Source organism: Canis lupus, chromosome 12 (genome assembly GCF_011100685.1).
Source record: "Canis lupus familiaris isolate Mischka breed German Shepherd chromosome 12, alternate assembly UU_Cfam_GSD_1.0, whole genome shotgun sequence".
In the NCBI taxonomy this organism is placed as follows: domain Eukaryota; kingdom Metazoa; phylum Chordata; class Mammalia; order Carnivora; family Canidae; genus Canis; species Canis lupus.
In genome coordinates, this window is record NC_049233.1 from 45,931,143 (window position 1) to 45,943,089 (window position 11,947).

An 11,947-nucleotide genomic window follows, 5' to 3' on the forward strand; every position below is an offset into this window, starting at 1 on the left:
AGAGGACTGCAGACATTTCAATTATATAAATAAACAAGAGGGAAATCAAGAAAATCAAAGCCAAAAGCCAGGTCAATTACTGATATTCTGAAACAACCTCAAGCTTTAAGTTTCTATGTCAGATTCTGCATTACTCCCTAGAGTGAGTCCCTTTTAAATTCAACAAGGTGGCCTCAGGCCAAAGATATCCCATCGATCCAATTACTACTTGCTCAGCTCTTATCTTTTATTTCAACATTTGTGTACCACACTTTTTTCTGTTTAGCACCTTTCTCAATCCCTGGTGTATGAAATGATACTCTACATTTTTTTTAAGAAAGATCCTATTTACATTTTTTTCTGTCTCTGGTTTACAGTGATTTTTAGAAAGATCCTATTTACATTTCTTCTGTATCTGGTTTACAGTGGTTTCTAGTATCTGGATTACTGGATTTTTTTTTCCTGTCAATTGCTTTGCTATAACATCCCTGTGAATCACAGTCCCTGGTCTCAAGTTCCTATTCCTGAGAGGGCAATGTGGCATTCCTCATATTCACTGATCTCCTCTAATTAAAGTCTAGGCAATTCTGTTTTGCCAGCTGGGTTATCTGTTGAGAGGCTATTTTTTAGTGAGATCAGTATAGGTAGTGCCGAAGTAAAACATTACTGTGAGGAAGTAAGGATGGTCTAGAGTTTGGAAAAGTCCATCAGACTCAAAGTGTTGTAATAGAGAAGTCTTCTTAAAAATTTTAGGTAGTCAAAGTTTTATTTCAAATTTTCTGCAAGAGTAAAGGTCCCTTGTAGGCTAATCCAAAGATTCACTATTAAGACCATTTTAAGGAAAAGAGAATGATTGATTATATAATCCTTAAACTAGCTATATTAAAAAAAAATCTAGCTCACTAGAGATCACTAGACTTTTCTCTGGCAGTTAACTGGGTTAGAAGAGTGGAATTTCATACAAGTTTTATTTTTAAAAATAAAGATACTAAATATAGGCCAAACATTTGTATATACCAGGCACTTTACAAGTATTATCTCCTTTCATCTATACAACTATTGAGGGAGGTAGAATAATTCATACAAAGCTGTATAGTGGTGGAGAAGAGTTTGAACCCAGGTATTTCTGAGCTTGTGCTTTCCAATGCTATACCATTTCCCCTCCAGCCTTGCTTGCTCAGAAGAACTTGTTAAAACTGCAGTTTTCTAGGCCTCTCTCTTAGACATTCTGCTTCACTGGCTCTGGCACAGAACTTTGGAATCTCTATTTTTATCAAGATCCTTGTGTGAGTCTAGTGGGCAGAAGAATTTATTAGACTTTGTCCTATTCTGCACTCTCTAATGCTAAGTAATAAAAATAAGCTTTTCTTCATCTCTAAATACCTAATGCTTACATATTCAAAGAAATGAAACCAAACCAAGCACACTATCTTATTTGTAATGAGAGTTAAAAGTTTTTATTCAGAAACAAAAAACCACATCTAGTTATAATGCTCCCTTCCTTAACATGTAAACACGATCAAGTATTCATCATCTTTGAAAACAAGCTGCCACCTTGTCATCTCTTGCCTTTCCCAGACAAACTTATTTGAACAGTCATCCATATTCATGGTCTCTAATTCCTTACTTTTCCTTTATTCCTCACCTCACTATGGTTTGGCTTGGTTTGGCTTCTGTGTTATATCTCTATAGAGGCTGTGCTCATCACCAATAACTTCCTGGTTGGATTCATATCAGCTCTTACCTAACCTGACTTTCCTAGAACAAGTCTTAATTCTATAATGTTTATCTGAAAATTGCTTAACCCATTTTATCAGGAATGCTCATTTTTTCCAAGAAAGACGTTGTTCATTATATGGTCTCATTCATTTGGGGAATGTAAAAAATAGAGAAAGGGAATAAAAGGGAAAGGAGAGAAAATGAGTGGGAAATATCAGAGAGGGTGACAGAACATGAGAGACTCCTAACTCTGGGAAACGAACAAGGGGTGGTGGAAAGGGAGGTGGGCGGGGGGTTGGGGTGACTGGGTGATGGGCACCGAGGGGGCACTTGATGGCATGAACACTGGGTGTCATGCTATATGTTGGCAAATTGAACACCAATAAAAAATAAATTTATAATAAAAAATTTAAAAAAAGAGGTTGTTGATTATATCAACTAAAAAGTACCATCCCAAAAAAAAAAAAAAAAAAAAAAAAAAAAAAGTACCATCCCAGACCAGGTATGGAACAATTTTTTTTTTTTTTATATTTGGCAGCTAATTTTGAAGAACAAGGGATAGTACATAGTCCAAAAGAAATAATGAGCCAAAAGCCGAAATAGACATCTGGAAGGAAAGAACATGCCCAGTTGGGATGGAGTCCAGAAGGAAGAATGGATAATGGGCAAGAGGGACAATGGAAACTATGTCTGACCAAGCTCTTCCAGCTCCAGGAGTTGGGCAGAGGACTTGGTATTTATAAAATGGATGAAAGGAAGGTAAGTCTCTGTAATGATTTACCTATTGACCTTATTATATGTTATTAAAGGTACAGCAAAAAAAAAAAAATTTAATCTCATTTCATTTTACCCAGGTACACCAGGAGAAATTTGTAGTAGGTTAACTTTTTCTTCTCTTTTCTTTTCCCTTCTTTCCTCTCTCTCTTTCTCTCACTTCCTCCCTCCCTTCTTTTCTTTTCTTTTCTTTTCTTTTTTTTTTAAAGATTTTATTTATTTATTCATAGAGATGCAGAGAGAGAGAGAGAGAGAGGCAGAGACACAGGCAGAGGGAGAAGCAGGCTCCATGCAAGGAACCCGATGTGGGACTCGATCCTAGGTCTCCAGGATCACGCCCTGGGCTGCAGGCGGCGCTAAACCGCTGCGCCACCGGGGCTGCCCGTCCCTCCCTTCTTTTCTTATTTTAATTGCAATGTGGTTAATATACAGTGTTATAAATATATTTTAGATTTTATTTATTTATTCATGAGAGACACACAGAGAGAGAGAGGCAGAGACACAGGCAGAGAAGCAGGCTCCATGCAGGAAGCCCGACGTGGGACTTGATCCCAGGACTCCAGGATCATGCCCTGAGCCAAAGGCAGATATGCAAATACTAATACTGTCTGAAGTAAAGTCAAGCACTTAGCAAAGATTACAATTGGAATAAATTATTGGGTAGTGCTGAGTTTTGGAGATTACCTAATAATGATGAAAAAAATGCCAAGAACATCCACTGAAAGGAAATGAGTCTTGACAGAAAGCATGTAAATAACATGCTACTAAACAATAAATAGGACAGGAAATCAAAGACAAAATCGTATATATATACATATATATATATATATATACAAATGAAAATAAAAACACAATGGCTCAAAATCTTTTGGATATAGCAAAAGTATTTCTAAAAGGGAAATTCATAGCAATACACGTCTACCTCGAGAAGCAAGAAAAGCTCAAATAAACAACCTAACAACCAAAAATCCCAAGCCAGTAGAAGGAAGGAAATGATAAAAATTAGAGCAGAAATAAATGATATAGAAAGTAAAATAACAATAAAACAGGTCAATGAAACCAGGAGCTGGTTATTTGTACTGACCAAAAACATTGATAAACCTTTAACCAGATTCATGGAAAAAAAAAGAAAAAAGAAAAGAGAAGACTCTAAATCAAAAATAAAAGAGGAGGGGATCCCTGGGTGGCTCAGCGGTTTGGCGCCTGCCTTTGGCCCGGGGCGCGATCCTGGAGTCCCGGGATCGAGTCCCATGTCAGGTTCCCGGCATGGAGCCTGCTCTCCCTCCTCCTGTGTCTCTGCCTCTCTCTCTCTCTATGTCTATCACGAATAAATAAATAAATAAATCTTTAAAAAAAAATAAATAAATAAAAGAGGAGAAATGACAACGAATAGCATAGAAATACAAAGGATTTTAAGAGAATATATGAAAAATTATATATCAATAAATTGGACACTCTAGAAGAAATGAATAAGTTCCTAGCAACATAAACCTCCCAAAATTGAATCAGGAAGAAATACAAAATTTGAACAGACCTATTATCAGCAATGAAATTGAATCACTAAAAAAATAAATAAATAAATAAAAAATAAAAAGAAATTGAATCACTAATCAAAAAATTCCCAATAAACAAAAGCCCAGGACCAGATGGCTTCACACATGAATTCTACCAAACATTTATGCGACATATGAGTGGCTCAGTCGGTTAAGCATCTGACTTGATTTTGGCTCAGGTCATGATCTCAGGGTCATGAAATCAAGTCACATGTTGGGCTCCATGCTCAGTGGGGAATCTGTTTCTCTCTCAGTCTCTCTCCCTCTGCCCTTCACACTGTTCACACTCTCTCTCTCTCTAATAAAATAGATAAATAAATCTTAAAAAAAAAAGATGAGTTAATGCCTATTCTTCTTAAACTGTTCAAAAAAAATATAGAAGAGGAAGGAAAGCTTCCAAATTCATCCTACAAGGCAAATATTACCCTAATAACAAAACTGGATATAAAGACATTATGAAAAAAGAAAACTACAGGCCAATGTCCATGATGAATATAGATGCAAAAATCCTCAACAAAATACTAGCAAACCAAATCCAATAATATATTAAAAAGTCATTCACCACAATCAAATGGGATTTATACCTAGGTTGCAAGAGTGGTTCAATATTTGAAAATCAATCAGTATGATACATCACATCAACAAGAGGAAGGATAAAAATTATATGACCATTTCAACAGATGCAGAAAAAGCATTTGACAAACTACAACATACATTCATGATAAAAACTGTCAACAAAGTAGGTTTAGAGAAAACATATATATAATATATATATATTGCTATGAATTTCCCTTTTAGAAATACCTTTTCTATATCCAAAAGCTTTTGAGCCATTGTGTTTTTATTTTCATTTGTATATATATATTTTTTTTTTTTTTTGGATTTTGTCTTTGATTTCCTGTCCTATTTATTGTTTAGTAGCATGTTATTTACATGCTGTGTCATCTTTCTTTTTTTTGTCAAAATATTCATTTTTATTAATAGAAAATAAACACTTATTCCAGTTTCAGTTGTTATACTTGAAGTTGCTAATAAAAAAAAAAGAATTTAAAATAATCACTTAATCATCCTGTTTCGACTAAGACAATGAAGCTGTGGCTTAAAAAAAATTCAGCACCATTTGCTCATATGGGTCTTTCAGAATTTGTTCTTAAAGTTTCTGGAACTTTCCTGTCTGTTAAATACAGGAGTTACTGAGCTACATGAGGAAGTCTCTCTGAGACGACCAATGAGAAGTTAAGTTAAGCAGTTGTCATAAAAGGAATCCCTGTATGGTAACCTGGACTATACAAAGATCCCCTCCCCTCCAGCTCAGGAGGGACATGCCTCTAAGCACTGAGGTATGAAGAGTCAGACTGTTATTTGCTGTTAGAATTAGCTAATAACAGTAAATCTCTGGCACGGATGCTACTGGTCTATAGTATCCTGTGATTTTAGGAACTTCTGTAAATAGTTTCGATTTAATTCACTTTATTCAGAAATTAAACCTGTTTAATAAAGTTCACTACTCTGCCAGAGTATCTGCTGGTTTAGTATCCTTAAAAAATACATATCATACGTGTAGGTAACTCATAGTCTTAAAGTATACTTATTAGAATACTGCATTATTCAAACCAAAACCTATTTTAACAACATGTTTATAATTAAAAGCAGCCAATGAAATGAAATTTCAAGTTATGACAAGGGAGACTCACTCTCACTTGAAGCTGTGTTGCTTAGAGAACTTTAAAAAAAAAAAAACATATGCCCTTAAAGTAATTCAAGGACAGGTCAGGAGACACCCTCTCCTCATTCTTTACTATAGGACTCCAGTTAAGGATGGGCCAGAAATGAGCCTTTCTAGATATTTCAGAAAAGTCCATAGATGGGTTATAAAGACTTTTAAGAATATCTCTGTATCTGTCTGTGAGTAGTGCTTATCAGGATTTCCTAACAGCACAAAGGCAAGTCCATATACTCGCTCAGCTGTGAGAAGAATGGGAGGTGGACTGGGCGGACCGTTAGGACCATCCTTAGCTGGAGCTTCAGTGGGTTTTTTACTATATGCTGATCACCAATGTAAGTCTAGGCGGATTTTTGTGAGAGAATAGTGTTTGTGGCCAGGACCTCTTTTGGGCATCTCTTCCTAAGTAGAATACACAACAGATAAGGGAGTAGGGGAGGTAATACAGGGAAGCTACTCTTTCCAGCTCAGAAGGAGTTGATGAAGCCCATATATGCATTCAAGAAGCCCATGGGATCCTCTAGCTGTGGATAGTGGCTAATGTGGTCATCCAGAATCGACACTGTGGACCGTGGCAGCGTTTTCCTGTACAGCTCCAAAAACTCTGGATAGGGATTTACAGGATCCAGTGGCCCATAGATAAAATGAATGGGAATAGTTACAGAAGCAAGAGGTCCCACCCAGCGTCTTCTAAACTTCTTCCTCTGGTTGATGTACTGTAAGAGACTGTCGATAACTAAGTTCCCATCGTTGTTGCGAATCCCTGCCCACATGTCCCACAGCTCACTCTCAGAGGGGCGGGTGTACCGCCCAAAGACTGGGGTGAGACCTCGGGGGAATACAAAGAAGTTCATCAATCGAGTGAGGATGGGTGACAACTTGCCTCCATCTTTGAGAAGCTTTTGGAGAAGGAGAGGACGGTGAGTCTCAGGAAATATACCTCCATTTGACAGACAGACTCTTTATGGGAAGCCGGCCGGATCCATTCTGCTTGAACCTGTAGAGCAGCTCCTGAGCCACGATGTCCCCATAGTCATGAGACAAAAGGTTGACCCTCCGGTTCTGGAGCCCCAGGTGTCACAGAAGTGCTTCCACAATGCTGGCCTGCTTGAATATGGAGTAGTGGTGTGGTCTTGGTTTGTCACTGAAGCCAAAGCCCAAGAAATCAAGGGCAATCACTCGATGAAACCTCAGGGTCAGACCTTCCCAAATCTTGTACCAGTCATAGCTGGATGTTGGAAAGCCACGTAAAAGCACAACTATCTCAGGACTTCCAACCACACCCACAGAGTCTTGGTAGAAGATGCGCAGTCCCTTGTAGGTGAAAAATTTGCCCGATGACTTCCATGAGTGAAGAGCAGGAGAAAGTTGGGGTGGTGGGATGTGCAGATAGGCCACCAGCAGGGGCACAGCTAACAGCCCCACCTGCACCCACCACTCCCTCATCCTGATTCAGGTAATACCTGGGCTACAAGACTCCATGTTTGGGGAAAACCGCTGTGTCGTCTTTCTGTCAAGACTCATTTCCTTTCAGTGGATGTTCTTGGCATTTTTTTCATCATTATTAGGTAATCTCCAAAAACTCAGCACTACCCAATAATTTATTCCAATTGTAATCTTTGCTAAGTGCTTGACTTTATTTCAGACAGTATTAGTATTTGCATACATTTCTACGAAGCACATACATTATTCACCCAATTCTAATCTTATTCCATGAGTAGGACAGGTATTATTAAATTTTATCTTGTTTTTTTATTGTATCCTGGCTCTCAGTCTCCAATAAACATATATTGTATTGCTTTAATTATAGTAGATAAGCAGTAAATGATTAATGATCGTGATGATGACACATAATAATTTATATTAATCAAAGCCTTTTAACATGTTACCTAACATTAACATTGTACAGTTGATAAGGCATATATTATCATTTCCTTAAAAATAAAGGGAAAGTAGATGCAAAAAGGCACGTGATTTATGTAAAGTTATCCAATAAATTAATGGTTAAGCTATCTTCTCATACTTATAGAAATATTTCCTCAAAGGGATGGCTGGTCATTGCTTTTTTGGGGCAGAGGAGAGCTAATAATTTTTACTTTTTTTAGGATACACCAAAAAGGGATGCCTGGGTGGCTCAGTCCATTAAGTGTCTGACTCTTGATTTTGGTTCGGGTCATGATTTCAGGGTTGTGAGATTGAGCCCTGCAGTGGGGTTCCTCGTTTAGGGAGGAGTCTGCTTGGATTCTCTCTTTCCCTCTGCTCTCCCCACCCCACATGCACGCTCTTTTTCTCCCTTACTCTCTCGTTCTCACTCTCAAAATAAATAAATTTTTAAACACCAAAGAATCATGCAATGCAGCCAGCATTGGATGCAGTCTTGGGCCACAAGTCTGCACACTTCTTTGCAACTGGTCCTGTGATAGCAGAACCTTTCATCTCACCTTTATTGTTTACTATAACCCCTGTTTTATCTTCAAAATAGAGAAACACACCATCTTTTCTTCAGTATGAATTTTGTTGTGGAATTACCACTGCTGAATGCATCTTCTTTCTGAGCTCTGGTTTGCATTTCTTCACTGTGGCCGTCAGCATGTCACTCATACTAGCACCTCGAAGTCTGTTCAGTGTTCCTTGATCCCCTTCACAAAAATGATAAACAGATTTTTTGGCTCCTGTGCTGTCAGCACAGCTGGTCACAGCTCCTACCAGAAGACCTAGGGAAATCTAGAATTTCGCACCAGAAGACCTGCCACGTCCTTACTTTGAAATCTTGAATGCCAGAAAGAGACAGAAAGCTTCCTGGTATCTTGACAAGAATTTATAGGTTACTGTATTTTATTTTTTTCATTTGAGACAGAGAGAGAGAGACAGAAAGAAAGAAAGAGAGAGGGAGCATGTGAATAGGAGGATGAACAGAGGGAGAAGATCAAGTAGGACTCCCTGCCCATTGGGGAAGCCCACAGCAGGGCTTGGTCTCAAGACCCCAAGATCACGGCCTTAGCTGAAGTCAGACTCTTAACCAATTGAGCCACCCAGGTGTCCCCTGCTTACTGCTTTTTAAAATAATTTATCATGTGTTTCATTTTTTCATTTAAGATCATGACTTTAGCGACAGCGACACAAGATGGCAGCCACCATGGGCTCGGGAGTAAAAGTCCCTCGCAATTTTCTACTGTTGGAAGAACTGGGAGAAGGCCAGAAAGGAGTAGGAGATGGCACAGTTAGCTGGGGTCTAGAAGATGACGAAGACATGACACTTACAAGATGGACAGGGATGATAATTGGGCCTCCAAGAACAATTTATGAAAACTGAATATACAGCCTTAAAATAGAATGTGGGCCTAAATACCCAGAAGTACCCCCCTTTGTAAGATTTGTAACAAAAATTAATATGAATGGAGTTAATAGTTCTAATGGAGTGGTGGACCCAAGAGCCATATCCGTGCTAGCAAAATGGCAGGATTCATATAGCATCAAAGTTGTCCTGCAAGACCTCCGGTGCCTAATGATGTCTAAAGAAAACTTGAAACTCCCTCAGCCGTCCGAAGGACAGTGTTACAGCAATTAATCAAAAAGAGAAACCACAGACCCTCCCCTCCCCCCCATTCGATTTAAGCAGTCATTTTCCACAGTAGTACATTTTCTAGATACATCTTGTAGACCTCAAAAGTACTGAAAAGGAAGCTCCCATTCAAAGGCAATTTATCTTAAGATACTGTAAACGATACTAATTTTTTGTCCATTTGAAATATATAAGTTGTGCTATAACAAATCATCCTGTCAAGTGTAACCACTGTCCACATAGTTGAACTTCTGGGATCAAGAAAGTATATTTAAATTGATTCTCATCATAACCGGTGGGGCACATCTAACTCAACTGTGAAAAGACACATCACATAATCACCTTGCTACTGATTACATGGCCTGGGGTCTCTGCCTTCTTCCCCTTCTCCTCCTGCTGGCTCCCTCCCTCCCTCCCTCCACCCACCCCTCTGTTCCCTGCAACAGCCCTCCAGCTTGGGGTGGCTTGCTAAAATAGGCGTGAAGGTTTCAGGTCGCAGCCTGTGGGACTACTGCTGGGTGTGCAGGGGTGCTCCAGCTGCACCCCTGGTTTCTTTTTTAAAGTCTTAAATGATGCCCTCCCCCCTCCAAGCCATCATCCTTTCTCCACTTCCCATGACCTCGGCCGAAGCATAGATTGTAACCCCCTCTGCTCCCCTCTGAAATTGGCCTTTGGTGAGGAATTCAGGGCTTTTCCCATATCTTCTCCCCCACCTTAATTGAGGGGTGCTGCTTTTTCCTTCCTCCTCAAGTCCCTTTTGCACCATCACCACCCAATACTTCCTTGCTTTGGCCAGAAGCCATCAGGTAAGGTTGGAAAGAGTCTCTGACTTCCCTCGTTTAGTTTGGAACCACATTTACTCACTCTCCACCAGCCTGGGAATGAATATTGGGTCCTCAGCCCTGCCACCCTCTGCTGTCATCATCAGCTGATGCCGTTTTTTTAGCTCAGGTTTTGATAAAGTGAAAAGAACAGTCACCAGGGGTACTCAGACCTGCCAGCTCTCAAAGTGCTTGGTGGTAAAACTTGGAGAAAGGCCACAGAAGACACTTGTAAGCACACATGATCCCTTTAAATGAATTGTTTTCTTTTCTTGTAATTGCTTTTGCTTTTAACAATTGAAGTTTTAAACAGGGTTCTCATGTGGTCATCTTACAATCCATTTGGGTCTAGTTTGGAATCTGACAACTGGAATGAAAAGAACCTTGGATTCGGTGCATACTTTGGTTTTGGTGCTGCTGTGTCTCATGGTTCTCAGCAGGGATCGAGAAAGAACTCAGTGTGCACAGCAGATCCCCGAAATTGGCGGGCTTGACTTCCTGGCAAATTGCTGCGTTTTTCCACTTTTCTGTTCAGGACCACTAAATGCTGAGATGTGGATGCATACCGAAATAAAAGCGATTCATTGTGTTTTTTTTTTTTTTTTTCATTGTGTTTTTAAAAAAAAAAATCATGACTTTAATAGCTATGACTTAGTAAACATGTACCTATGCAAAGCAGTACCCAGGACAGAAAAATTCCCAGGGACAGAAAAATATCCAGGAAGTGAGGTTCAAAGATTATTCATTTTTTTCACTAGGTGAATCTCAACTTGGCAAAACTGTGGGTACTCTTTTTTTCTTTTTAAACCTGACTTGGATGAAAATAGACAAATATTTTAATTTAGATTCCTTTATTTCTCTATTTTCATGTTCGTTAGCTTGTTGTTACCACCTAATATGGTGTGTAGGGTGGAGCAGAGTTGTAGCTGGACTTTCAAGTATGGAGCCCAAAGCCCTTTAATCACTATCATGCTGTTATAAATTTATGAAAAAAAGACACACATTTTTTTTGACTTTAGGGTAGCAGATAAGTTGTTGTTGTTGTTTTTGTTTTAATAGAAAGAAACACAGAAGAGAGAGCTCAGGCCACTGACTGGCTATGTCACTCATACCAGCACCTGGAATTCATACCAGCACATATACGTATATCTTGCTTTAAACATAAATTATACTGTCATTCTACTTATGGGTAGAACTGCCTTATGATTAGGCTTTGTCAAAGCTATGCCCCTCTTAGCATGGATTGGTTTTCTTCCACATTTCTTCCTGACTATTCTCTCACCTCTTATAGGTCCTAACCTAAATGTTACCTTGTCAGTATGGTTTCCAGGCCAGCCTATTTAGAATTGCAGCCCTGGTCCAACACTCCCCATCTGCCTTTTTTTTCTTCTTCTTTTTTTTAATAGCATAAATTACTTTCTAGCACATTATCTAACTTTTATGTTTTTTGGTTTTCTTATATTCCATCTAAAAAATGTGAGCACTACAAGGTCAGGAATTTTTATCTGTTTTATTCTTGTTTTGGCTAAGAACAGAGCCTCACACATAGCAAAAACTAAATAATTATTGATTAACTGATATGTGAATACATGTCTTATGGCACTTTAGCTATTGTTTTCTCTCATGGATTCCAAAGTGGGACAACTATTTATCAAAATCTGCTAATCGATGTGACGATTACTGTGTGTAAACTTACTGTATAAGTTCAGGGAAAAAAGAATCGAAGGAGCTCATAGTAGGTGCTTAGAAATTTTAACATTAATGTTAATACAGAGAAATATTGGCCATTTACATTAGTTTGGGCTAGTTATATTCA

General features: G+C 38.7%; 3 pseudogenes; 1 reads left to right on the forward strand and 2 right to left on the reverse strand.

Annotated features, from left to right (window-relative positions):
- Positions 1–10,722, forward strand: part of LOC102152576 — a 40,321-nt pseudogene extending 29,599 nt beyond the window's left edge.
- LOC100688102 lies at positions 5,011–7,242 on the reverse strand (annotated as a pseudogene).
- On the reverse strand, positions 8,095–8,696 carry LOC100687005 (annotated as a pseudogene).
- Positions 10,723–11,947: the final 1,225 nt, after the last annotated feature.